General features: G+C 46.4%; 1 long non-coding RNA gene across 4 annotated transcripts; it reads right to left on the bottom strand.

The window, feature by feature from the left end:
• Positions 1 to 11,003: 11,003 nt before the first annotated feature.
• On the bottom strand, positions 11,004 to 17,681 carry LOC144295961 (uncharacterized). Of its 4 annotated transcripts, none has more exons than XR_013363116.1 (6): positions 17,443 to 17,681; positions 16,879 to 16,985; positions 16,113 to 16,322; positions 15,464 to 15,520; positions 14,921 to 15,037; positions 11,004 to 14,580 (listed from the first exon to the last, which is right to left on the bottom strand). It is a non-coding gene; the product is annotated as an uncharacterized LOC144295961 (long non-coding RNA). The 4 variants fall into 4 exon arrangements; XR_013363114.1 differs by having other exon boundaries at positions 16,113 to 16,325; positions 17,443 to 17,678; XR_013363115.1 differs by lacking the exon at positions 17,443 to 17,681 and having other exon boundaries at positions 14,921 to 15,033; positions 16,113 to 16,325; positions 16,879 to 17,262.
• Between the last annotated feature and the right edge of the window lie 10,188 nt (positions 17,682 to 27,869).

The raw sequence follows: 27,869 nt of genomic DNA, 5'->3' as shown, positions 1-27,869 counted from the left end.
TCTCTCACTGTGTGCTTATCATAAATAAATAAAAATTAAAAAAAAATAAAGTAACAATTTGTAATCTTCACAACTCACTTCTATCATAAACTAAACTTGACCCTGAAGCATGCTGGGAGCTTGGCACCAGCATCAGGAGCAGTGGTCAGCATTTCAAACCACGGGACTCCAGAGGATGTGATGGGATCTGGTGTTGAGGCCTTCTGAGGAAGGAGGATGTGGGAGGGAGATGCTGGTCTGGTGGATTTGAGTCCAGAAATAGGATATTCTCACCAGGACCTCTGCCACACAGTGTGTACACCGTACAAGTCCAGGAGCACCTTCCATAGAACATTGGTGGTCATAGAACATGGTGGTATTATTTAGTACCTTTTCCTAGGTGGCTGCTCCTCCCTTACACCCACAGTTACCATGGGAGCTCATGCCTACACCTAGCTCACACTTGACCAATTGGGGGTTTCCATCTCTTTGGTCAAGTTGATTGGTCCCAGGGTGGGCACCTGACCTAAGCTGGGCTATAAAATGTAAAACCTGGGAAATCCCAAAGGCCACATGTCTTGCTGTGTGGACTTGGGAAGCAGAGGCCAGTTTGCAGAAAGAGAAGAATTAACTACATGCAGAAAAGCATGGAGATGGAAGACTCAAAGATGTTTAGTCCCATGTTTCCAGCCATTCTTTAGTTACTAGATTCTTGCACAGGGTCCATAAGTTGCTAAATTCTCATGAATGTGTACGCTGGTGCAAATTGGGTTTCTGTCACTTGAAATTGTCAGAGTTCTGAATAATATGCCAGAGGTCATGGTCAAGGATGTAAACATACTACTGTCTGAAGTCCTTCATCAGATATGGAACAGGAATCCTCCAGAGGTCAAGCCTCCCCCTCAGAAATTGGAGACAGGCAAGAAGGGTTTCAGAGAACCCAACAAGGAGGTAAGTTTGAGGATTTAAGCATATACTACCAGGAGACCCATGGTGATCAGCAGGCATGCAGGTGACCAGGGCAACTACCTGATACTAGAGTTAGGACCATAAGATTTCATTCAGTGGACAAGGGGCTGCTGACGCTGCCATTTGTTGCAACTGCCTCAGATTTGACAAAGTAATGATTGTCACAGCAGCAACAAAATCAAACAATCCAATTAAAAAATGGCAAAGAACTTGAGCAGACATGTCTCCAAAGAAGATATATACATGGCCAATAAAAAAAAAAAGGCCAAAAAAGCACATGAAAGGATGCTCCAACACCACTAATCTTTAGAGAGAGCAGATCAAACCACAAGATGCCACCTCACATCCATTAGGATGAGTGCTGTTTTTTAAAAAGATCTTATTTATTTATTCATGAGAAACAGAGAGAGAGAGAGACAGAGAGAGACAGAGACATAGGCAGAAGGAGAAGCAGGTTCCCTGCAGGGAGCCTGACTCAGGATCCTCGATCCTGAGGTCCTGGGATCATGACCTGAGCTAAAGGCAAAAGCTCAACTACTGAGCCACCCCGGCGTCCCAGGATGACTGCTATTTAAAAAACAACAGAAAATAACAGATTGGCAAAGTTGTGGAGACATTGGAACCTCATGCATTGTTGGTGGGAATGTAAAATGGTGTATACTATGGAAAACAGTGTGGTGGTTCCCAGAAAAAATTAAAAATAGGATTTCTATGTGCTGTGAACTGAATTATCTCCCCCCAACCCCAACTTCAGATGTTGAAGCCCTAACCTCCATGGGATGGTATTTGGAGACAGCAAATATTATTTGGGAGTGATCAGGTTTAGAAGAAGGTGGGAACATCATGATGGCCCTTATAAGAAAAGACCAGAGTTCTCTCTTGCTCTTTGTCACATGAGGACACTGCAAGAAGGCAGCCATCTGCAGGCTGGGAAGAGAGCTCTCACCAGAACCCAACCATGCTGGCACTCTGATCTTGAACCTCCAGCCTCCAGAACTGTGAGAAAATAAATTTCTGTTGTTTAAGCCAGCCAGTCTGTGGTATTTTGTTATGGCATCCTGAGCTGACTAAGACATTATATGATCCAGCAATTCCCACATGCAATCTGGCCCCAAACTTTCTTTCTGATGTATTGTCATTATACCTAGGCTTCGTCCTGCTGACTCTCCTCATCTCTGGGATGGTGCTCAAACTAATCTTACCATTTAGGATGCTCCTCCCAACCCCCACTTCAATATCCCACCTGCCTCTTGAAGTTTCCCTAACCCTCTCCTTGGAAAAGGCATCTCTTTCATTTGAGCTCTCCTAGCATTTTGACCATCTCTCTTATATGACACCCATCACATTTGGCTTCGTCATGATTATTTTCATATTTGTCTTAGTTTTTCTTAGTCTGTAGGATTATTGAGGACAGAGAGGGAGTGAGTCTTATGCATCTACACATTCCTCCTAGCTGACATCAATGTTTGACACACCGCAAAATTTTAAGAAAAACTGCTTGAAAAATGAATATGAGAAAGTTAGAAAAGATCTGTAATTAACAGTATGAGAAATAAGCATGGAATTAAATTTAGGAGCATGTCCCATACTCGTGTCTATTTTCTCTCACATACAATTTGGTCTGTGAATAGGAACAAATGTCAGTCACCAGTGTGACCACGCTAGTCCTGTCATTTCTGCTGCACAGATGTACCAAGTTATTGTTGCCAAGAATAACCCTCCACAAAAGCATTGCTATCCCCACTCCTGACACATGCACATAGTACAATAATCCTAGAGATTCCAGAAGGCTTCATGGAATCACAGTGGGAAAAGTCAGGACGGGCTCACCGCAGAGACCATGGGCAGGGCAAAGGACAAGGTTGGTCCAACTCAGATTCTGAGGGAAGAGAAGGAGTTGTTTCCTGTGTCTGGGGAGGAATGGGCCTTGAGTATAATGGCTAGTGAGCATTTATTGAATACTTACTATATGCCAAGTATTATACTAAAACCTGTACTACCTGGCACAGGAGCCACTAACCACATGTGTCTACTGAGCACTTGAAATATGACTGAAGAGTGGAGTCTCTCATTTAAACTTAAAAACAGATACTCTGGGGGCACCTGGGTGGTTCAGTGGTTGAGCTTCTGCCTTTGGCTCAGGACGTGATCCCGGAGTCTGGGATGGAGTCCTGCATCAGGCTCCCTGCAGGGAACCTGCTTCTCTCTCTGTCTGTCTCTGCCTCTCTCTCTCATTCATGCTTATGAATAAATAAATAAAATCTAAAAACAAACAAAAATCCCCAGATACTCTGTTTGGTTATTAAAAGATATTTAAGGGCACCTTAGGTGGCTCAGCTGGTTGTCTCTACCTTCAGCTCAGGTCATGATCTCAGGGTTCTGGGATGAGCCCTGCATTGGGCTCCCTGCTTGGAGGGGAGCCTGCTTCTTCCTCTCCCTCTGTGTGCTGCCTGCTCCCCTCCCCCCCAGATTGTGCTCTCTCTCTGTGTCAAATTTTTTTTTTTTTTTACAGAAAATAGAATGGTGAGAACTAACTTGAGCATGTGAATTTACCTCTTCAGCTACAAATTCTATGAAACCAAAATATGAAGCAAGTTATTTCTGATGAAAATTTAGCATCTGAATTGAGATGCATGAGTATAAGATACACATCAGAGTTTGAAGATTTACTATGGTAAAAAAAAAGGTTAAATATCTTAGTATGGTTTTTATATTGATTGCATGTTGAAATTACAATATTTTGGGTTATATGTATTGGGTTAAATAAAACATATGCTTAAAATCCATGTCAAATGTTTCTTTGTACTTACAATATGGCTACTAGAGATTTTCAATTTCCATATATGCTAGCATATAATTTTATTGAACAGTGCTTTGTGCTATGCTAAACATTTTAACATGCGTTGTTTATTGAATCCTGACAACAACCCTATGAAGTAGATAGCATTATTATCATCACTTTTTTACAGAACATGCTCAGAGAGGTTTAGCAACTTACCCTAAGTCACATAGCTTACTGAAGGAACCATGAATCAAGCAGAGGTAGTCTAATGCCAAAACTTGCAGTCATATGCCCTAAGCTATGTTCTCTCTGGGGGCTGAGGGCTAGGCCTGAGCATACAGGACTTTCTTCTTGGGTGCCAGAATCACAAAGGGTCTCATAGGAAGACTTTTTAGTAATATCTTTGGAAGATGCTACACATACCGTATAGAAAGCAGATATTAATCATGTAATTTCAAATTCTTTTTTTTTTTAAGATTTTATTCATTCACTCATGAGATACACAGAGAGAGGGAGAGAGAGGCAGAGACACAGGCAGAGGGAGAAGTAGGCTCCATGCAGGGAGCCTGACATGGGACTCGATTCTGGGTCTCCAGGATCACGCCCTGGGCCAAAGGCAGCTGCCAAACCACTGAGCCACCCAGGGATCCCCTAGATTCTTAACTATAAGTATATAAAATACACCATAAGTTGGGTGACTCTGCTTTTGGCATTTCTTAATTTTGCAATATCCTGGAATTGTCAAAAAATGGAAGAAACCAAATTCCTCTAGACTTCTGAGAGGCCCTGGTATTGCACTAAATGATGTTCCTAGATGCCCCACATGCTATCTTGGATAGTTTTTAGTCAATAGCATGATGAGTGATTCAGGAATTGAGTAAGACAGGTTTAACGCAATAGGGATGCAGTATGGCCTGGCAGCAAGATCATGCTCGTAACTTCTCATGCCACGCTGTTGCTATTGATTAATTGTCCACATGAAGGTGGCAAGATGCTGAGATAGAAGGGAAAGAGTGGAAAGATGGGAGAAACGTTTGACATTTTCCAAGTTCAAGTTTTCTCAGAGGTTGGCAGAAAGCTCGAAGGCAGTTACTGTACGTGCTGGAAATAAGTCACAACCCTTTTTGCTTCTTGCCCTCCAAGAACCTGCTCTGGCCCTGACTTTGCCATTTTTGGAAACACAGATGCACTGTGGGAATAGGACACAGTCAGGGTGTCAAGGAGAAGGGGGAGCTCTTTTAGACAAGGGAAGGACCAGCTAGGAAGAGAGTGAACAAAACCAATGCTGGATTATGGCAAAATCAAGCTCTGTCCAATTCCAATTTTGCCAGGAACACCTTTGAGTCTGCTTTGGATTTCTGGAGTGATGTGGGTTCACCGTGTCACATAGTCCAGCATTTAATTGAATAATTAATTTTCATTCATGGAATTGTGAAATCAGAATTCACAATTATGCAAAGTGACATGAAAGGGCTCGCTTTAAATGTGGTGGCCTTAATCTGAACTGGATTCATTATGCAAAATAATAAAGTTTTGCATTTATTAAGCAAAAATCACATCACAGGTGTTTTTGTTAACTGGCTCTGGGTTCTCCTCCCTGCCTTCAATTGGGACTAGTAGGCCATCAGAGCTTAAGGAGGGAAACAACGAGATTCATTTGGGGTTCTTGTATATTCTTTTACTTTTTTTTTTTTTTTAAGATTTTATTTTGGGTGGGGGGCACCTGATGGCTCAGTTGGTTAAGTGTCTAACTTTTGGTTTCGGCTCAGGTCACGATCTCAGAGTTGGGAGCTCCAGCCTGGGAGCTCCAGCCTTACGATGGGCTCTGTGCTGAGCATGGAGCCTGCTTAAGACTCTCTCTTCATGGGGAAAATTAACAAGACAGGAAACCACAAATGTTGGAGAGGCTGTGGAGAAAGGGGAACCCTCCTGCACTGTTGGTGGGAATGTGAACTGGTGCAGCCACTCTGGAAAACTGTGTGGAGGTTCCTTAAAGAGTTAAAAATAGATCTGCCCTACGACCCAGCAATTGCACTGCTGGGGATTTACCCCAAAGATACAAATGCAGTGAAACACCAGAACACCTGCACCCGATGTTTCTAGCAGCAATGTCCACAATAGCCAAACTGTGGAAGGAGCCTCGGTGTCCATCGACAGATGAATGGATAAAGAAGATGTGGTTTATGTATACAATGGAATATTACTCAGCCATTAGAAAGGACGAATACCCACTATTTGCTTCGACGTGGAGGGACCTGCAGGGTATTATGCTGAGTGAAATAAGTCCATCGGAAAAAGACAAACATTATATGGTCTCATTCATTTGGGGAATATAAAAATTAGTGAAAGGGAATAAAGGGACAGGAGAGAAAATGAGTGAAAATATCAGTGAGGGTGACAAAACATGAGAGACACCTAACTCTGGGAATTGAACAAGGGGTAGTGGAAGGGGAAATGGGCGGGGGGTTGAGGTGACTGGGTGATAGGCACTAAGGGGGGCACTTAGCGGGATGAGCACTGGGGGTTATGCTATATGTTGGCAAATTGAGCTCCAATTAAAAAATTAAAAAAAAGTCCCCTCCCCGTTCACATGCTCTCTCACTCTTAAAAAAAAAAAAAAATTTTTTTTAAAAAGTAACCTTTACACTTCCACCTGGGGCTTGAACTTACAGCCCTGAGATCAAGTTGCAAGCTCTACGGACTGAGCCAGCCAGGTGCCCCGAAATGTGTTTTCTCATGAACTATGTCATATCTGTGTGTTTGGAGCATTGGTCTGTCTGGAATGAAGGGGCAATGAAGCTTTCCTCACATAAAAAGTGGGGATGCTAGTGCTCTCCTGCTTTCCCACTTTTGGATGCCTTTATTAGAAATTTCTACAACTGAATACCACAGAAATATCTCTGGGAAAGTTAAGAAACTAAGCAAATTGCATATTATTGTTGAGATGACTTAACCTCACTGATTTTCTCCTAATCCCTGTTGACCACAGAGAATATGAATGTTTTCAAGGGACTGGAGGAGGACAGCTGAAGGAAAAAGTTGATATTTATTTATTTATTTATTTATTTATTTATTTACTTACTTACAACACACCACTGCGTCGTTAGGCAGACCTTGGATGAGACATGAATCCGGGGTGATGAAGGGAGAGATTTGAGTAGACGGGTAATGACAAAGTAAAAGAAATATTCTGCAAAGAGGATAGGAAGATTTCAAAGAAGAGGTTTTTTTGCTCCTTGAATTTTTGCCTGGGATTGGGCACGCATGCAAGTCTCTCTACCATGCACACACTGTCTGAAAATCAAACTCCAGACCTCTGGCTGAGTCAAGCAGGGCTGAGGCTCAGGGATGAACTGGACACACTTTTAAGCCCCTTCATTCCCTGTGAGGTCACTCTATCTGTCCTCTGCCCACAAGACCTTAATGCATAATTGAAGCTTTTCTGCAAGAAAAGCAGGACAGCTGCTGCTAATTTAATTACATCCAATTTGGTGGTATTTATGGAGCCTTATGTGTAAGGCACCTTCTTAACAGCGTCCCAGACCTCCACAACATTCACTCCCACTTCCTCCCTCTGAAAAACCTGACCATTGGATTCCCACGCCAGGATGTCTTTGGCCTCCTCTGGCTTCGTCTGAAGGGGGTGATGGGCTTCCAGGTGGCAAAGGGCAGCCCCAGCCGAAGCCAGCTGCTCTGAAATTTTGTTTTCTTTCCATCGATTCTGACGCTGATACTATGCAGGTTGCTACAGAACTGCTAGAGATCAATGTGAGAGCACGTTAGAGCATTTAGGGCGTTATTTCAAAATGGGGGAAGCAGGGAAAACAGACAAAGAAGAATCTTCCTGCCGTCATGATTTTTTACTTTTATTTTCCTGTTTCCAGAACACCAGGAATGAGAAGCGCTTGCTTCTGTATGTCAGTGAACTTGGAGCACACAAATAAAACGAGGCAAAAAAAAAAAAAAAAAAAAAAACCCAAAAAACAAAATCAAAACCCCAAAAAACCCCCACACCACTTTTTAAAAAAAGGCTCTGGCCCCCAATTGCGTCAGCTCCACCCGGTAAGGAACTAAAGCAGGAGCTGTTTCCAGGGCATCTGTGGGAGAGACAAACGCTCCCTCCTCATCTCTGAAAATGGTGCCTTTTCCAAATTGCTTTTTCAAGTTTCCCTCCTTGAAATGTGGAATGACAAGGTCTGGGCACAGGGTGAGAGCCGATGGTGTTACACATATATATGTGGTAGCTGTCAGCCGGGCCCTGGGGAGGTAACAGGAGAGCCAGGAGGGAGGAGCAACTCAGGGGCCAAAGCACTGCACTGGCCTCTGGCTGAAACAGGCTACTCCAAAAATGGCTCCAGCCAAAGAAAGCCCAGAGGTGGTGAAGAGAGAGCAGAAAAACTTCAATATTATATTTTAAAAAAAAACCTGGGAATTGTTGACTTCACCTGCAAAGAAGAAATCTCCCTCCAAAGGAGGAAAAAAAAAAAAACCCAGCTTCAAAGTCCCCCACCTCCCCCAACTGTGCTAAGTGCGGGGACAAACAAAATGACTGATGTGCCCTGTAAATCAGCTCAGGGTGGGGGGAGGGTCTGAATAGAGGCGAAGGAAAGAAGCAGAAGCCAGGCATAGTGTTAGCTGATTCCAGCAGAGGCAGTAAGCAGCAAGGGGCCTGGGCTATGGGATACATAATTGGCTAACGAATAATAAAGCCAAAATTGGATATTAACAGCAATTAGTTTCTGTAGAGGCACTGGGGAAAAAAGCTGCAGAAAACCCCATTGGGCCTTAAACTGAGGCAATCTGAAATTAAACCAGTGTCTCAATTAAATGGGAATAAATATTGCCACATCAATCTGTGGAAGTGTGAGAGGGGGCTGAAGGGAAGCCTCCTGCAAAGTCCAGGTGCACTCTCCCGCGAATCAGAGGCTTCTGGTGGAGTGACCTCTGCCAGGCACGTTCTGGTCCGGACTGCAGTCTCTTGAGGCCAATCGGCCTCCTTTCCTTGAGCACATGACCTTGAGACCAGGGCTCTGAAGGTTATTTCAGGGCACTGGCCTGTTAATTCCAAAGAGCCTCACATCACTGCCTCTGCACCGTGGTGGGCCTAGCAGGTGAAGAAAAGGAGGGAATTCAGTTCTCTTTAGAAGGGAGACTGCGTCCAGGGGACCAGTGGACGGGAAGGTGGTGCATCTCTTCCGCCTGGGCCTGGGACCCCAGCAGGGGTTTGGAGGCTTATGAGGAGGGAGCTCATCTGCTCCCCCCTTTTAAAAATATTTATTTATTTATTTATTTATTTATTTATTTATTTATTCATTCATTCATTCATTCATTCATTCATGAGACACACAGAGAGACACAGGCAGAGGGAGAACCAGGCTCCATGAAGGAAGCCTGATGCGGGACTCAATCCCAGGTCTCCAGGATCAGGCCCTGGGCTGAAGGCAGCGCTAAACCGATGAGCCCCCCGGGCTGCCCTCTGCTCCCCTTTCTGAGGCCGACTTCCCCTCTGGCAGAAGACTAGCACCAAGGCTGAAGGAGAAATGTGTCCTCTTTCTTCCCGGTTGAGGATTTTGTGATGGTTGTTTTGGCTTCTTCAGAGTGTAGTGGGGGCGGGGGAGGAGGATATTTGGGGATGGTGAGGACCTAGATGGGGTGGGGGGTGTGGATTGCTGGGTCCTGGGGGACAGTGCCCAGCGACCTGGCCCCAAGGCTGGGGGATAGAGCAGGCTGCGCGGTGTAAAGGGGTCACAGAGGACTTACTGAGGAAGAAACACCGCCCCCGTCCCAAAAAATCCACCCCCAAGGAGCTTCCACCCGGCCGGAGCTGGCTCCTGGGATGCCCAGAGGGGTTGAACAGTGCCTTTTCGGTTGGGGTCCTCTCGCAACCTCCTCCCTGAGCTGTGCCCGCCCCTCTTTCTCGGACATTCTGTGGTTTTACGGGCTGCGGAAGGAAGGAGATCGCAAGGAGATGGTGGGGACTGCAGCTGCAGGTCCTGGAGCGGACAGGGAGGAGGCCTGGAGAAGGATGAGGGGAGAGGGACTGCCCCGGGGGGCCCCCATCCTCCGCGCGCACCAGCCTGGCCAGGTCTAGGCCGCGGCCTGCGCCTCCGGTCGGCCACGTCCCGTTCTTCCAAGCTGTACCCCCGCCTCGACCCGCCCCTCCCATCCCCGCCCCCGGACTCCGTAACCATCTCTCACTTGACCTTCGTGTATCCATCTGGCGCTGGAGCGAAATTGGGGGAACGGAGGTGCGCGGCAGAGGGAGAGAGGGATGGGCCCTCTGGGGCCGAATCCGCCGCGGGAGCCTCCGCGCCCAGGGCGCCCAGCTGTCTCCGCGTCTACGCGCACTTCGGATCAGTCCGAAGCTTTAGGAAATCCGGGACGACTCAGGGCTTGGGGGCCCCATCTCTTGATTTAGGTAAAAAAAAAAAAAAAAAAAAAAAAAAAAAAAATTAAGGCTGGGGAGACAGAAGCAAGAGAGAAAAGAACGAGGAAACCAGAGCCTGTTCTTCGCCTTGCTCAATTTAGAGGTCTCAGGGGGCATGAAGAGGAAGAGAAAGCCTCGTGCGCTGGAAAGCGGGTCACTGGGAAGCCCTGGGCGTGGGGCCGCCGCCCGGCGGATGGCAAGGCCTAGCCCGCACTCCCGCCGCCCGGGCTGGACAGCAGCACGCTCGCTGCTCTCCACGGAGAGCGGCCTCTAACAGGCTACATGAAGTAGCAAGCGGAACTTCCAGCGAAAATACCGCCTCCTAGGTTCTAGGTCTCAGTATTTGTACACGTCTAAGAAATAGACTGGATTCTAATTTCAAATAAACCTGTCCCCGTTCTAATTCTGAGAAAGCCCTTAGTGATCCTGGAGGTTTGTTTTGGGGATGGGGAGGGGGAATGCAGCCATGAACCGGATCCTCATTTTTTGGGCAAACGTTTCTAACTTAAGATGAAAGGGCGAATGGTAAGAAAATGTAAAGGCGAACCTACTGAGAGCTGCTGACACTTTATTTCTGACCTGGAACACTTTTTGCTTTCAGTAAGGCCTGCATTTTTTTTCCAGGCCATCTAAATTTGGTGCAGATCTCTCCAGGCCCCCAGCATCCGGGTAAGGTGGCACAAAGCAGCACACATTGATTGGACTGAATCCCATTTGAAGTCCTTTTTCTTGTTCTAGGCCTGTATTGGAGATGCAATTAACTCTTAAATTTTTTTTTTTTTAAACTGGAGTCAAATGGGGTAAGACTTGGCAAAAACACCCAAATGAAAGAATTATAGATGGGTCTTGGAAGAAAAAAGATCTTTATTAGATATCATAATTCTCATAATTGTTGTTATTGACATACTCATCACCATGAATCAACGAGGGAAGCCTCAAACACACATACCACCAGCACAGCCCAGTCCCAGTTGACTCATGGGGCTTTAAAACCACCCACAGAGTAGATGAGGAAGGGAGGCTCCATCTGTCCTAGGGAGAGTGCTTTGCAGCTGCCCCCAGAGTACTCCATTCTAAGCTTGGAACAAGGGGTGGGGGTATTACATAAGCTCAATAGTGGGAAAGAGAAAATTATGTCTTTGTGGAGACAGTATAGATAGATATGTGTGTTGTGTTTAAATGCTTTCCTATAAATGTAAGCAATGGATATAGTTAGGAGAGAAAAATATATGTATATACGTGTGTATATGGGCTTATGCCTGCTGGGAAAGCACCCCTCTGCCCAGTTACTCAGTTCTCTGGCTAAGGCTCCTCATGCAGCCACAAAAACTGTCCCTGATCCCCATCCTTTGGTGATAGAAATGATAGAGGAATTTCCCTTGGCTTTTGTTAAAAGATCAGTTTCTTTTCTGCTTAAACAGAGATATGGGTCTGGGCCGTCTCTGGCAGGAGAAATAGTATTATCTTAATATATCTGGTACAGTCACCTCGAGCAACATAGGAGCTCCCATAGTCATGGGGACCATAATGATGGTGATGTGTGTGGACTCATGGGGGCCTTCTTAGCATATTCAGTCAGCAAACCTCAACATGTCCTATGTTTTAAAAATATTTTCTCCTTCGTTTAATGCATAGGATGTAATTAGAGGGACTCAAGTAGATGATGATATTGAGAGTTAAAGAAATGCCTTGGGTGACCATAAATCTTCAGTTTTCTTACATAAATATCACTAGGTACAAACAGTCCCTGAATATAGCAGAAGGGAAGAAGCTAGGACTGACCTTCACTCAGATGCCTCTATTTGGTGAACACAAAAGGGGCCTTGAAATTACACCAGGGGCAGAGTGATGCATTCATCTCCGCCATTCCATTTTCGGCCATTAGAGCCCCACATAAAAATGCATCTCCTAATGAGACCTGGTGAACACTGGAAAACCCCCACACCCGTGCACACAGACCCCGCAAATGTAGAACATTCCCACACCCATTAAAGCTTTCTGGAACAAGAGTTTACATAAGTAATAAAAAATATGCTTCTCCCTTCCTAGTTTATCAGCAGCAGGAACCTGGCGGGCCTTGTCCATGGTGCCTGTGGTTTAAGCTCTCAGGGAGAAGCGTGTTAGGTTTCCACCTAAAAGGGCCATTACTTGGGGGAGGCGTCTGGAGATTGTACTGACCAATAGGCACATTAGTGAAAGGACACGGCTATGTCTGATGGACTTAGGGAGAAGCAATTACAGAGACAAATCTCGGTATTATGGATAACCATGGGGCAAAGGGTTGGTCATCGGAGGCTTAAACCGTGCCCCCTCCCCCTAACACAAGAGCAGCCTTCTTGGGGAAAGAGGGAGGGAAGAGGCAAGGGGATTTATACCCCAAGGAGGCACCATTTGGAAGCTGGTCTGTTTTGAAGGCAATGGCTGCCACTGCCCCTTAGGACACCACTGGCTAAGGTTCAGGGGCCAGAGAAGCTGCTTTCTTTTCTGTCCTTTGGCCAAACTTGCCTTCTGGAACTTGAGGGATAGCACCGTGCCTGCACTTTGCATGATGAAAAGGCTGCCTTCTCTCTGCAGGGGCGAGCAGGTTGTTGCACATTTCCACAGAGAATGTTCTGGGAGTATCTAGAAGGGGTGCATTACCCTTAACCTCACCTGATCCCAGACACTCCTTTAGGAGGGCAAAGGAAGAACCTAAGATATAATAATTACACATGATTGGCACATAGTATGTACTCAAGAAGTATTTGGGAGGAAGTGAGGCTAAGGCTCCGTGGTCTCTCCTTAAATACTAATTTGCTAAGTGGGTTAGACCGAGGCTTTGCAGAGGAAAGTAAGGAAGCTTCACTTGAGACTCCTTTAGACCTCGATTAATGTGTCAGAAATCAAACTAAAATCCCAAGCATCCCTTATGGTCTTGGCCTTGCAAAGACAGGCCTCTGCCAAGGGTGGGTAAAAGGATGCAGCAGGCTTCCTGGTGAAAGGATGCAGCTCTTGGCCTCCTTTCTCTGCAGGGACCTGCCCCTTGACCATTTCCTCCACCTGGAAATTGATGAGTTTAGTCTTGCCACCACCCTCTGCAGCTAGGGGGGGCTCCCTAAGACCAGCTGCTGCACTCCATCTAGTGCTGGGGAGGCAGGCCTGAGTGGGGAAGCAGGTTCTTCAGGACGGAGGGCTAAACCTTTCCATGACAGCCTCTTTTAAAACAGTCTTTCCTCAGAAACAACACTTGTGCCCGATCTGTTTTTCCTTCGGTTCAGATTCAAGAAGGAATCCATTCCCTCCCCCCTTTGGTACATGTAAGTTACTGCGCCTTTCCCTTCCTCTGCATCTCCTGGATCTCTGCCTGAAACTACAATTACAGCCGCAAGGAGGAAGTGAGATGCTCCTAAGAGCCCTGGCCATGCTTTCAGCCCCGATGGAGCTTGTGAACCGTCCAGAAGTTCCTTCTTCGTCATATATCCCAGTGACTTTCTCAAGCTTGTCAGGTGTCCCCAGCTCTACAGCAAAGAATGACAAACACCTCCCTCCTCCCTTCCAACTGGCTACCCACCCTCCTCCCCCCCAGTCTCAAAGAGAACACATTAGATCTGCAGTCCAAGCCCTGGCACAGGCTGCCAGTCTTCTGGATGCCAGATCATTTTTTTTAAAAGGGCAACCCAAAAGCTAAGCCCAGAACAAAAACACAGCCACGAAAGGAAGGTGTCGACCCACATACAATGCGCCCCCAGCCCAGAGAAAAATACGCACACAGAAGCAGTCCGTAATGCGCTCACAAGCAACAACCCCCCCGCGCCCGCCCGCCCCCATCGCATCTGTGCTTGCACAGATCTGTGTTTCTGTCACAGAATCCGCTTCTCTCCCTGAGTCGGTCTGCGTCTCTAAGCCCCCTGTCTGTCACAAGCTGCACACCTCCCCGTCCCCAAGGGCTCCGGTTCCGGGCAGCCCAGCCAGCGGAAGCCCGGGACCCCTCCCGCCCGAAGCCGCGGCGCTGAGCTCTGCGGAGGACGCCTCGGCTCTGCGGCTCCTTCCCGGCGGGCCCTCTCGGACCGACGGTGCTCAGCCAGCCCCATTCTTGGCATTCACCGCGTGCCTTAATTGTATGGACATTTAAATCAAGGTCCGCTGTGAACACGGAGAGAGAGGCCTTTCTCCTGAGGAAGGAAAGGAGGAAGGAAGGACAGGTGGAAGAAAGGATGGGGGGTGGGGAGAAGATGGAATGAGAAAACAAGGAAAAATAAGTAAAAAGAAGCGCGCGTGCGTGCGCAATGACAGCGGGGAGAGGGATGGGGGTGGGGAGGCAGGGAGAACAGGACCACAGCATCCTCCCTACCGCAGCTCCCCCAATCACACAGACAATGAGATAACAGCGACGTCTTCCAAAGGCTCTTTGTTCTCCCCCATCCTTTCGGATCCAGGCTTTTTCCTGCAAAGCGGAGGGGGTGGAGGGTTGGGGATGTGGGTGGAAGTGGGAGACGGAAGGGTGCCTCCCCCGTGTTAATTACCCCAACTCCCTTAGCCCCTTCCTCGCGCCTCGCCTCCCCTGCAGCTCCAGACAATGAAAAAAACAAAAAACAAAAAAACAAAAAACAAAACCAACCCCACCTCGCCCCAGCACAGCAAACCCTACCCACCCATCTCTCACCCTCACTTCAGCCCAGTAAGCTGAGGGGGGCCAGGAGGAGGAAGTCGAGGGCGTAGAACACGGAGGGCAGCGGGGGCTTGGCAGCGGCTGCCAGGGCAGGGCGCGCCGCCGCCGCCTTTACCTCGCAGGCTGAGTGCGGGCGCAGGCTGGCCGGGCGTGCCGCAGGGGCGAGCTGCCGCGCTCCGGGCCGGGATCTGGGGAGGCAGCCTTCTGAAACTCTCCTGCTGCAGTCCTCTTGCTCAGGTCCCAAGTGGTGGAGGGGAAAAAGGAAAAGAGGGGGGAAAAAAGGAAAAAAAAAAAAAACCATAAGAGCGAGGCCCATCTGGCCCCTCATCAGCTTTGTCAAGTCTTGCATACGCTAAAATGCTAATGACCTAGATAGCTCATGCAAAATGCAGCAGGGAGGGAGGGAGGGAGTGAGGGAGGTGGGAGGGAGGAAGAGAAAGAGTGATGGGGGGAGAACGAGGGAGGAGGAGACGAAGGGGAGGGGAGAAGGGAGGAGGGAAGAGGGAGGAGAGAGGAAAGAGGGGAGGAGGGGAGGAGAGGAAGAAGGGAGGGGGAGAGGGGGGAGAGAGAGAGGAGAGAGAATATATATGTCTTCGAAACACCCCTACCACCCTCCTCACCCCACCCCACCCCACCCCAAACTGTCAACGGGCTTTACCAGGTAAAGGGTGGGCGTAGATTTAAAAGGTCACTCGTGTCTAATGGAGCTGGATCCCTGGGTCAAAAAAAGGGGGAGGGACAGAGGATGAGAGTCCCCAAAGCCAAAGGGATAATAAGACATTATTTTAAGCCCCCTTCCTCCATGCCCTCTTCCACCTCTCAAGTCTGTTTACACACAAATCCAGATGCCTCCTTATGTGTGTACATGGACCTATCAATTCTTCATCAATTTCTCAGAGCTTCTATCGACAGTCAACCATATTCTCCTCCCCAGCAAAACTCATCCTGTGAACCCAAAGAGGGTTTAAAAAAAACAAACAACAACAACAAAAAAAACCTCTTCTTTTCAAAATCTTCTTTCAGCTGGCCGGTTCCCACTCACCCGTCGCCCCACTCTTCCCTTAGTCCTCCGGACAACATCTCCTGTGTCTACTTTTTTCTAAACCTTCTGCTTCCCAGTCTCTTCTCAGACACCCGGGTCTCGAGAAGGGGAGGAAGGGGAGCAGGAAAGCCAACTTAAGTCTACCTGGTCTCCCACCATTCAGCTCGCTTTCCCGGAAAAATTAAACCAGACCAAACTCTACCCCTCTCCAGCAATGTCACTGTTCAAGCATGCCAAAAAGATAAATAAAATTCAATCCGAATACCCTCAGAGGTCCGCACGCTGGATGGGCGCTCTTGGGCACCCGAGATCACTCCGGTTCGGAGCCAGCGCTCCCGCGCGTCCCTTCTTGCCGAGCCCAAAGTGCTTTGTCCTGGGGTCCACTCAAGGTCTTTCTTCCTCTTTTTGTTCTTCTTTTTAAGAGACTGGTCGCAGTCCGCAGCGTTTCAGCCAGCCCAATGGAAAGGCAATAGATCTACTGGAATAAAGGGATCAAGATATATACATGCAGATGAAAGAGGGAGGGATGCGGAGAGGCAAAGGAAGCCCGCATCCAGGGAGCGGCCGCCAGGGCCGGGCCCGAATCGCTTCCTTCCCTGGGGAAGGGGCTGGTGGCGAGAAGGCGCTGGTGGTCGCTCCACCTGGCAGGAGGAAATGATAACCGCGATAAGGAGCATCATGAGGGTGATCATGAGCATGATAAAAAAAAAAAAAAATTCAGATTCTCTCTTTGGTGAACCAGAGCATGCGTGCAGGAGGCACTGCACTGCTGGCGGCGGCGGCCGGGGGGAAGGAGAGGAGCGCAGGAGGCAAAGGTTGTGGCGGCAGCACCCTCAGATGAATAATAATAACGCGCAGCGCAAGTTGCGGTTCAGCCTGAAAATCCAGCCCTCCGCGTGAACTCGCGTCGAGTGCGGATTGCAGGGGATGAGGAAGAAGGGGGGAGGGGAGGGAGGTGAAGGGAGGGGGAGGTGGGTAGAGAGGAAGGCAGAGAGGGACAGAGAATTTGGAGCCTTTTAATTTATCCTTACCAAGCCCTAATCTCGTTCGCCATCCTCTTTGGGTGAGGTCGATCTCCTTTTTAAAAATTATTATTCCTTTAACGGATTATTCAGCTAAAAGAAGCCACATCTGCTGACTGTACCGAAAACAAGAGGATTAGGAGCCGGTCCACAGAGCGGGGCCCGCAGCCCCCCACCCGCTCTCTGCACCAGCACACGTCATTCTCACTGCCCCCGGGTACCTCCCTCTGCTTCTTGCTCCGGGAGAGCTGTGCCAAGGAAAATGCGGATTTGGGGAAAGTGAGAAGTGGGAGCGCTCGGAAGAGCGGGAAAGCCAAGGTTGGAGGTGGCAATTCGCACCCCCACATTCACACGCGCTTCCGTTTATCCGTTTCTATCCTGGGCGAAGGGGGCGCTTTCGCCGTGCCCACAAGCGCGGCACCTGCAGCGATGCGTGCCCTCCGCCCCCTAAACGTAACCCCGGCTGCACCAGTCCCGGGCAGACTCCCTCCAGCAGTCCTGGGCGTCAATCCTACACCCAGGTCCACCGCCCCCCCACCCCCGCCCCTTCCTCCGCCCCGGTAGCCGCCGCACCACCGATCGTCCACTCCCTGTCTCTCCCGCTTTCGCAAATGGAGTGGGGGGCTCAGGACACCGGCACGCCCCCTGCTTCTCGTCCCAAGGCTGGAGGCGCCAGACTGGGGTTTCCGCCGACCGCGGCGCGGGCGAGGCCCGAGGTGGGGGTGGGATGGGGGAGTGCTGCGGAGGATGCGGTTGACATCACTGCGGAGAGCACGCGGCTGTCCGGCCGCTGCGGCGACCCGAGCGCCTTTGCACCTCCCCTCCATCCCTCCCTGCCAGCCCCTAGCAGCGTCTGGGCAGGACGGCGGCGGGGGTGAGGTGGGGAGAAGGGTTGGTGCGGATGGGGGAAGGTAGCCCCATCCTCCGCCCCCCTGCAGTCAAGGTGAACGTGAAGGAGAGCGGGCGCGCGTGCCCGCGCTCTGGGTACGTGCGCGCGCCCCTCCCGCCTCCCCTCCTCCCGCCCCCCCGCCCGCCCGCGCCCGCCGGGGCCAGATGGACTCCCGAGATTAGAGAGGCACAAAAGTGCTTCTCCACGTCCGGCCGCCACCCGTCCCGCGTACATTTAGACTCACTTCGGGGAGGCGCCTTTTGTTGTGATGGTTGTGGCCGTGTTGTGTGTTTTTTCCGGGAGCATGGGGTTAGCTTGGTCTTAGGGAAGGGCTCAGAATGCGTCTGCCCAGAAAAACAAAACCCAAAGACACCCCCCGCACCCCACCCCACCCCCCGCCTAAACCCCCAACAAAACCCCAGCGCCAGCAAGGAGAAATCTGTCTTCCCGGAGAGTCCGTTCCGCAGCCGCGGGAGTCAGCCCCAGCCCCAGCCCCAGCCCCAGCCCCAGCCCCAGCCCCAGCCCCGGCGGTCTCGGCGCACGCAGGGCCCATCTGCTTCTCATACTCCGGCTTTTCTTCTCTAATGACTTAAAACAACAACAACAAAAACAACAAAAACCGAAACTGTTTCTTGGGCAGCGCTGGATTCAGAGCCCCGAGAGATGGCTAGGTAGCGCCAGCCCTGACAGCTAAAAGCAGCATCCTCAAATCAGATGGCCCGTGCGGGGCGGCCGAGAGCGGTCCCGCGGGGGTCACTGCAGATGAGCGCCCGCAGAGCCACAAGGGTCCAGATGCACGGTGACCCTGGGCGCTGTCCCGCCAGCTTCAAGGCCGTTTGGGCTGTTGTCAATTACTGGGTGTGTGTCCCCATGAAAGAATAGCAATCTCGAACCCCCGTAGCCCTGGCTTTTTGCCTCCACCAATGTACCACGAGAAGCTTCAAAATCAGCAGTTTTTCCTTTTCCTAAGAAAAGGAAAGCTTTGGTTTCAGTTGAGGGCGAGAGCGAGACAGAGAGACGGGGAGAAATAAGAGAGAGGAGAAGAACAGAATATAAAACACTCCTGCAATAAGTGCTTAATTTCTGAAGACTGTGTAGTTAGTTGGAAAGAGCCATCCATCCTCGTGGGATATCTTTTTGGGGAAAGCTTACCCTTCGGCTAACGTTCCTCTCAAACTAAAATACTTTTCTGGTGGCCAAACTATATTGGCGGTAGATTAGTTCAGGACTTCCACCATTTTGATGAGGGTTTTAGATTCAGGACTACTTATTTTCTAGTCACTAAGAATTCCTTAGGCAGTTTCCGAACCCCTTCTACGTGGAGGGATGGGGCTGCCGCTTGCAGTTGGTTTTGCCCGAGAGGCAGCAGGACACACTGCTGCTGGCCTTCCCTAGGTTTTTCTTAGAGGCCTGGTTTTGTTTAGCTTGAGGACGGTTTCAATGCAGTCCTCCTGCGCTGTTGCTGCAATGCAGGATATTTGCTCTCTCATCTTGCGGCATGGGGGGAGGGGAGCAGAGAGATGGTTTTGTAACGGGCTCTGCAGGCCTGAGTGGGAACGCCTTAAATGATGAGCCCTGGGTTAAAAAAAAGAAAAGAAAAAAGAAAAGAAAAGAAAAGAAAAAGCAGCTGATGCCGAATTAATAGTTACAGCATACCCCTGGGGCTCTCTCCAACCAGGGGGTCAGGAGTCCTTTCCCCTCCCCCAGTCACAGATTTCTTATCTGTTTTTAACCAGTCTGATCAGATGCTGGGACATTTGTGATGGCTTCTTAAAACCTAAACCCTTGGGCTTAAGAGCTGTCTATACCCCTGATCAAACTCACCCCAAATACTAGCACGTTAAGAAATTACATTGTAAAACCTCCCCAAATCCGATTGACTGGGCTGTTGGGGCCCATATGGCTGGACAGCTGTGCAGCTCCACGTGAAAAGACACCATTGCCCCTCGGATGGTATAAAGCGGGGTTCCCCAGAGAGCTCAGACATGACCTAAGTATTAGCTTAGCCTGGGGTGAAGACTGAGTTAAATCTCTCTCTTCTTGGGGTTAAAATAAAGACAACAACAAAAACCAAAAGAGGTGCACTTTTGAATTCATTGTAAATTGCATGCCTCCCGCTGGTTCCACCAAAGGAAGGAGAGAAGACCCGAGAAATAAACTCTCTTCAGCTTACCACAAGCATGACGCTAGGCAAACTGAAGACACAGGAGATTTGGAAAGAAATATATTATTTGCCAAGCCTACCATGTGTCTGTGACATTTGTGGTTCCCTGTTCAGAGAAGCAGGGTTCTGACCTCAGCCGATGCCTCAGTGTTAACCATAAAGAACAGCCATTAGAACGCAATTTCCATGGTGAGAAGATGAAACCGTGCTTTAAAAAGGAAAGCCCATTATGAAATGCAGCCGGATTTAATTTTTAATATGATGGCGGATCCTCTAACGCATTCTTTGCTGGTGTTTGCATTCAGGAGGAGTGATTCATTCAGTGGCAGAAATCAAAATAACACTGCAGTACTTTTAAACGGGCTCCTCGGTCCTATAGGTGTCCTGAAATAGAATATTCTATAACCTTCAAGTTGTGGTGGCCAGAGAAATGGAATACAGAGCTGTGTTCCTGATGTGTTCAGGCTAGATAAGAACCAGGCTCATTCTTACTTATTTACGTGTGCCCACACATACTGCTACCCCATATTTCTAGTTCTCTTCAGGGCCTAACAAATATTTTTAACTAAGGAAGAGGGGAAAAAAATAAAACCCCTCACAAATCAATCTGGAAAGTGAAATGGGAGGAAAAAAATGCTGGTTAGAGGGTTAGATTCATAAGCTCTTCATCCCAAGTCAGTCACCATTGTTTTGGAGAATTATTTCAATAGTGAAACTACCTCCTTTGAGAGCTTTACATAAATTTATCAGACACTAACATGTCAGTTCACATCTTGGAAATAGCTACAGATAGTTCTACAGTTACTGTGGCTTCCAAAAAATAAGTCAGTTTTGGAGATAACATTGGAATGCCATAATTAATGCTGAAACCCTGGAGATCATTTGGTTTTCTTCTTATTCATACAAAAGAGGAAAAGCAAGAGAAAAAAACTAGGCCTAGAGAGAAGGAAACATTGCTTCTGGATATCATGTGGATGGTTTGTAACAAATCCAGTGTTAAAGTTAAAAACAAAACCAGCTCTCTTCCTTACTTGCCTGCATATTTTCCTCCTATCACATTTGACCTTTAAGTTTTCTTATGATTTTAGCAAATAAAAGAAATAGCCAAGCAACCCTAGCAAGTACATTTAGTGCATAGCTTGGATTTAATTTTGAAATTCGAGTCTTTCTATTTAAATGTGTCTAGTTTTAGTGATATTTCAGAACATATTTAGAAAAACACACACTACCAGCCTCTTGTGGCCCCAGAGGGATAGGGCAAGAGTCACACAAAAGTTCCAGAGCCTTTGGCCAATGGATTGAATGCCACAACATGCCCAGAAAATAATCGCATTAAAGCCAGGACCAGAGGTTTTGAGGAAGGACCCCCCAAGACAGGTCTGGCAAACAGCATCCTTTCATAATCATTTTGAGGGAAGGATGAGGCACATGGCAAGAGTATCTGACACAGATCTAGCTTATCAGGTGGCTGTTACCAAGTCAATTTATTTTGTTTCTGTCTTATTCAATAAATTATTCACGTTGTACAAAACACAATCTTTAAGAAACCAAAGAAAATGAAACAGCTGTATGATGAAGGTGACTCGGATGACCTTGGGCAGGTAAGTCCCTCTCCTCCTTGTTTCATATCCTCTTATAAAGCATGAGGTACTTGGAGTAGATGACTTGTGAAGTCCTTTATGACACATAGTGTACGATTGTATTATTTAAGATAAAATCCACATGTTCCTGAGCCTGAAAGATATTCTCTCCCTTTAAAAATCTCTCTGGAAGACACTATTCAGGGCCTGAAAAGTTGAACACAGAAGGCTTAGAGAAAAGTTGTGTGTGTGTGTCTGTGTGTGTGTGTCTGTGTTTAAATGGCATTCATTTGAAAGTACAACCCTCTTGATTCTTGATTACTCTCTGGGTTAGGAAAAGGTCCCTCTATCAGGTGAAAGCATCTTTCTTCTATCCCCCTTAGAATGCCTCACCACAATGTGTCTGCCTCTTGTGCCTTCACATAAACAGACTCAACCTGAGCCCTGTAGCCGATTTAAAAGCCCTTCCCTTTGGCTCCATTCTGACCTAGATTGCAGGATGACGACTAATGATTCATTTGCAATGCTTATGATGGGCATCTACTGCAGGACTGTCCCCCCCCCCCCCCCCCCCCGCCCTGGTTCAGAAAGAAACCCTGTTACCCTTATCATCTGATATTACCACAAGTAAATATTTTTGTTCAATTGCTACATAGGGCATGAGGCTATTTCCTAATGAATTATCTGCCCCAGGGAGAAGATCTATAACTCGCCAGTGCTTCAGGCAATTTTTAGCATGTGTCAGATTGTGTTTGCATTGGAGAACTTGGACTGGTTTTTTTTTTCCCCCGGTACAGACAAACTGTTTTTCTTTTCGTCCTTATGCAGAGATATACAATTCAACATACCTTTACAAAAAGAAAAGCCTTATTTTGGGCTTAAGAGTCTGATTGGAGCATGCAAACAGTGTTCATATGCATAAAGGATGAAAGCCTAGAGAGGATATTCTGTTTGTACTCACAAGCCAGATACTGTTTTCATGCAAACTGGACAAGGCTTTCTTTGAGTTTCATTTAGAAGCAGCTACCTTGTACTGTAAATTATGAAGTCAGTGCATTACACCAGAGAAAAATGATCCTGACTAATAATGAGGTGCCGATTGGTGTGTTCATTAGATATACAGATTTGAAGCAGAATTAGTAGAAATTACTGAAATGGAAATCTTGTCAATCATAAATGAGACAGCTGACAAGTCAGAGGGAAAAAAAAAAACCCAACCCTGAATGTGATTCATATCTTGTAGGATTGTGTCTGAGGATGATTTAAATAAATTTGGACATTAGGTGGTGACAAGATGAAAATGAAAAATAGCATCCAATTGGGCAAAAGACTGTAGTAGGCCTGGGGGAGCGTAAAAAAAAAGTAAAGGGGAGAAAGGAAGAACGAGGGGGTCGTTTGGAGGATAGCTTGTTTGTAATGAATGAATGAATAAATGAAATCTACAATATTTATTTCCCAGTAGCCGACACTCAGGAGACATCCAACTATTGTTCATAAAATAAAATCAGTGTCCCTTCTGTGTTGAGCAGCATCAAACAGATTATCTGCATATATAACTCTGCTGGAAGGCCAAAGACTCGTCAGCCAGAAGTATGGTGCAGGGAATGTCAGCTTACTTTCAATCTTTAATTTCAAAATGCGGTAAACAGACATTTAAAAACACTGTATGTGGAACAAAGGAGGCTGCTGCATGCCAGTCTGCTGCGTGCCAGGCACAGTGCTGTTTAGGTGTTTTTCATATATTATCTACAATCTCACAGCCTTGCTAACTCCATTTTACAGAAGAGGTGGCTGCTTCCCAGAGCGGTTAAATGACTTTCTCAAGTGCATAAGCTGGAATTGGAATTCAGTTATGACCGGCCCCAAAGACTCTGCTTTTTCCATTACAAACTCCATGCTGCAGGCTTCCCAGAAGGAACAAGAATAACATTATATAATGTAAAGCTGATATAAAAAAATTGTAAGCGTTTGTCCTGCCTCATGTACCAAGTTGAAGCAAGCAGTGTGAGACTGACAGAGCAGATGAGAAACACCACTTAAGATAATTTTTCCTGCTAAACTCTGTTGTACACTATGCAAATATGATTGCAAAAGTGGAACATTATCAACACTTTAATGCTAGTTATCTTTCAAAGATGATACTTAGAGTAATCAACATAAACTTAGTATACTGTATCCTAAATAATAAAAATGTTGGCTTGCATCATTCTGACATCTTAGTACGACCTAGAAAACTGATCTGGATGATATATGGTGATAATAACATTCTGCATTTAAACAGCATCTTAACCAGTCACAGTGTTTCATCACCTGGGAAGGGTGATGGGGAGAAAGGAGTTGGAAAATAAGAAGGACTTAGGGGCTCATTTGAGGGCAGAGTTTCCCAGGGGAGATTCTCAGGAAAGAGGACTGTAAACCAAGGTGAATACACTTCTGTTTTGTTCTGGGTGATCTCCTGCTTCCTGGTTCCCCCAAGGCCGGGTAGATAAGCAGAACTCCTGCTTGGTGGGGATGTGCCCCTGTCTCTGAAGTCTGATCAGATACTCTGAGCTGATACAATAACAGAGGAAGAAGTATCACTAAAGCAAGTGATAGACAAGGTAGGAGAGGATGCAAAAACAACAACAACAACAAAAACAATGGGAATTTCATTTTTATGGGAATTTTTTCTCTGTTTAAAATATGCTTTTAAATTATTGGGCTACCCTAGGACAGGAAAAGATGGCATTTATTCCACATTTCTTACTCTTCACAGGTCAACAACCACAATATTACCCAGAGAATTCCTTGCCTAATAAAGGAGCTAGTGTGTGGCAAGACACTGTGCACTGTAGGCTAGTGGTCTGGGAGTCAGGAGGCCTGGGTTTTGGTTCTTCCTTTGCTACAAACAGTGACCTTGGACAAGTCATTTACCCTTTCTGAGCCTAATACCTCTCTTACTGGGAAGTAGAGGGTGTAGGGCTCTTTCCACTCAGAGTTCCAAGCTTTCTTTGTTCTGTTCTCTCCTCTCCTTTGGTGAGGCTCCCTCCTGATGCTTCCAGAACAAGATCCCAGCTCAGTAACCCACAAATACCTATGTTTTTTCTCTGAAAGAAAATTTTAAAAGGCTGCGACATCAATTAATAGCATTTTGGGAAACTGTAAACCAGTGAATGATGGCTATTTGGGGAAAACAGAAGATGCTTTCTTGACACCTGTGAAATTGTGCAGGTTTTGCATAGGTCTTCGGCTTCTACAAGGAGAGTGGATTTTATAGGAGAACAAGTGTGGGTTTTAGAGCCAAGACAGATGTGAGAGCACATACTAGTTGCATTACTCTGGGCTAGTTTTTCATATGTAATATGGGGATGATGATAATGCTGGCATCCTATAACTAATATTTACTGAGAGAACATGTATACTCTTCTGTCTTTCTGCCTTCTCTCTGAAGGTGGGCCCAGAGAGAACTCCTGCTCCTTTCCTTTCCTTTCCTCCCCTCCTCCACCCCAGAAAAAAGAGGGGGCAGGGAAGCAGGCAGGTGAAGTGCATGAGCACATGCTGTGTGGTCCAAGGCAGCCCCAGTCTGAGCAGAAGGGGAGCCTAGGAAAGGATTATTTTACGATGTAACCCATAGTGGACCTACAATCTGACTGAACAAGCGTTGCAAAAACAGCACAATACAAACCAGGGAGAAACACGGCTGTGAACTCCTGAATTCTGAGGGAAAGTTTATGAATCTGGAGGGTGCCAGAAGCTCCTACAGAAACACAGCTCTGCCTCCCCAGGCTGACTGGCAGTCTTGGCCACGTTTTGTTCACGTGAAGTGGTCAGACATGAGAATCTTAGAGCTAAAAGATAAGAAAATTGAGGCCCAGGGGAGTAAAGCACCTCGCTCAAGGCTACACATTACTAGGTGGCGAGAAGTCAAAGACAATAGGACTGCACATCTGTGTAGGAAACCAGAGTTGGGTACAGATGAGAAGAAGCAGAAAACTATGTTGGGAAACTATAGAGTCTATCGACTTGCTTTCTTACTGGGCCTGAGCACAGCTCTGCTAGAACTCCAAGCTTTGGAGGTTCCGTTTTACAGGGATAGTAGTTACATCTACTTCAGAGAGTTATTGTCAGGATGAAATGACATAATGCAAAAAAAACAAAAAAACAAAACACCTCACCACAGTGCCTTGTCGTAGTAAGTGCTCAACAAATATTAAGGCATTGATTTTTACCTTTAAAAAAGGGTAGCTTTTTTGCTATTGGCAAAGAGAGACTATTAGTATAATTTGTTCTTGATGAAAGCCAGAGAAGTTCCCCAATGCCTTGTGGTAATGGCATTACCATTAATTGCAGAGAAGGCCAATTGTAACCACATTTTCCAAGGGTCTAAGTAACTCTATTTCTTTTGAAGAACTGAGCCTTAAAGTTAAGGTCTGTTTTCAAGGAAGTGCCTGTCTATAAGATCTACTTCATCATCATTTCAGTTCTGGTACAATCTATTAGCAGGAATAAGAGGAGACCCTGAAGACTTCAAATGTAGATGTGAAGTTCTTTGGGGATGTCTGAGAAGGACAAGATGAAATGTAGGACTTGTTTGATGTGATGGAACAGCTCACACTAAGTGAGAGAAGGGGCTAATTCTTAACACCACAAGGGAAGAAATAGTAAGAAGTACCCTTAGAAATCTTAAATAACAAGGGGATCCCTGGGTGGCGCAGCGGTTTGGCGCCTGCCTTTGGCCCAGGGCGCGATCCTGGAGACCCGGGATCGAATCCCATATCGGGCTCCCGGTGCATGGAGCCTGCTTCTCCCTCTGCCTGTGTCTCTGCCTATCTCTCTCTCTCTCTCTGTGACTATCATAAATAAATAAAAATTAAAAAAAAAACTTAAATAACAGGGCCCTAGGCCCTTCATTTCTGGCAATAAGAAACCTGAAAACCTCCCAGAAGTTAGTGTCTACAATTTTTAGATAAGATATATGAATATTCTTTGAATGGCATAGTAGAGCTTGAAGGAAATAAATATAGCTGGACCAGAAATAAAAAGCTAGCTACGGGCTGTTTGCAAGAGATGAATAAAAAACATGTTAACAGAAAGGCTAAAAGGAAAAAGGTTGGGAAAAGAAATAATAGGTAAATACCAGCCAAAAGAAAAGTACTGTAGTTTATTAATGTCAGATAAAATACACTCAAAGACAAAAGGCACTACTGGTGGTTAAGATGCTCTCCACATAAAAACCACTGGAAAAAGAAGAGTTAAGTAGAAAAACAATTTTAAACTTGTATGCCCCTAGAAACATAGGTTCAAAATGTAACAGTAAAAAAAATGAAGTAATTTTGGGAAGAAAAAGACAAATTAGAAATGATAGGAGAAGATTTCAGTGTACCTCTTTTGGTAATTGATAAAACAGTCAGAAAGGATATGGAATATTTGAACACCACACTGTCGAGCTTGTTGTAATGGGCAAGCTTGGAAATCTCTTATTAGTAATTAGAAAAATTACATTATTTTACACATACATGGAACATTTACAAAACTTGATCCTATAGCAGCCCACAAAAGAAGCCTCAACAAATACTATGATATGATGTCATACAGATTGTATTATTTGACTACAATATGATTTAGTGAGAAATCATTAGCAAAAAGAAAAAAAAATCCACTTCCTTCCCCCCATGCACTTGGGGAAAAAAAAAAGACATTTCTGAGTAGCTCCCTGGTCTAAGAAGAAATTATATTGTAAAATATTAATTAATTAAAATACTACATATCAAGACTCTGTGTCTTGCAGTCATTAGAAATGCTTAAAGGAGAACTTAGTTTTAAAATGCTTATATTAGTACAGAAGAAAGGCCAAAGATTAATGATCTAAGTGTCCAATAGAAAAAGTTTAAAAAAAAAAAAAACAGAGTAAGCCTAAGGAAAGGAGTATAAAAAAATAATGAGAGGAGAAAAAAAAAGGAAGGACAGGTGGCGAGATTTATACTCCAATACCATCTGGAATAGGTCCATGGCTATTTTATGGATGAGGAGAAAAATCCCCCATGCAAATACCTTTCCCTTTCAACAGAATATAGTCTCTCCTCTGAAGGCCCTTCTCACTGAATCTGTGCAATCTTTGCTGCAGACTAAAACTGTTGTGCGCATGTCTAAAGCCTTCACATCTAGCACAGATACTTAACAATTCTATTCAATGACTTTGCTTCTTCATATTTCTGTATTTGACCCTTTTGCTAGATGGCAAGCTCTTTGAGGCTGAAAAGATATCTTTCTCATCTCTGCTCCCCCACAATGTGTAAGCCAGGACTTGTGCAAAGAAGCTACCTGAAATTTAAATGTGTTTGAAGTTGAATTGAGTTTGTAGACAGAGCTTTAGCTTATAGGCTGGGAG

The sequence above is a fragment of the Canis aureus genome, chromosome 24 (genome assembly GCF_053574225.1).
Source record: "Canis aureus isolate CA01 chromosome 24, VMU_Caureus_v.1.0, whole genome shotgun sequence".
In the NCBI taxonomy this organism is placed as follows: Eukaryota; Metazoa; Chordata; class Mammalia; order Carnivora; family Canidae; genus Canis; species Canis aureus.
The sequence above is the reverse complement of the archived record's forward strand: the minus strand, read 5'-3'. Positions and strand labels throughout refer to the sequence as shown.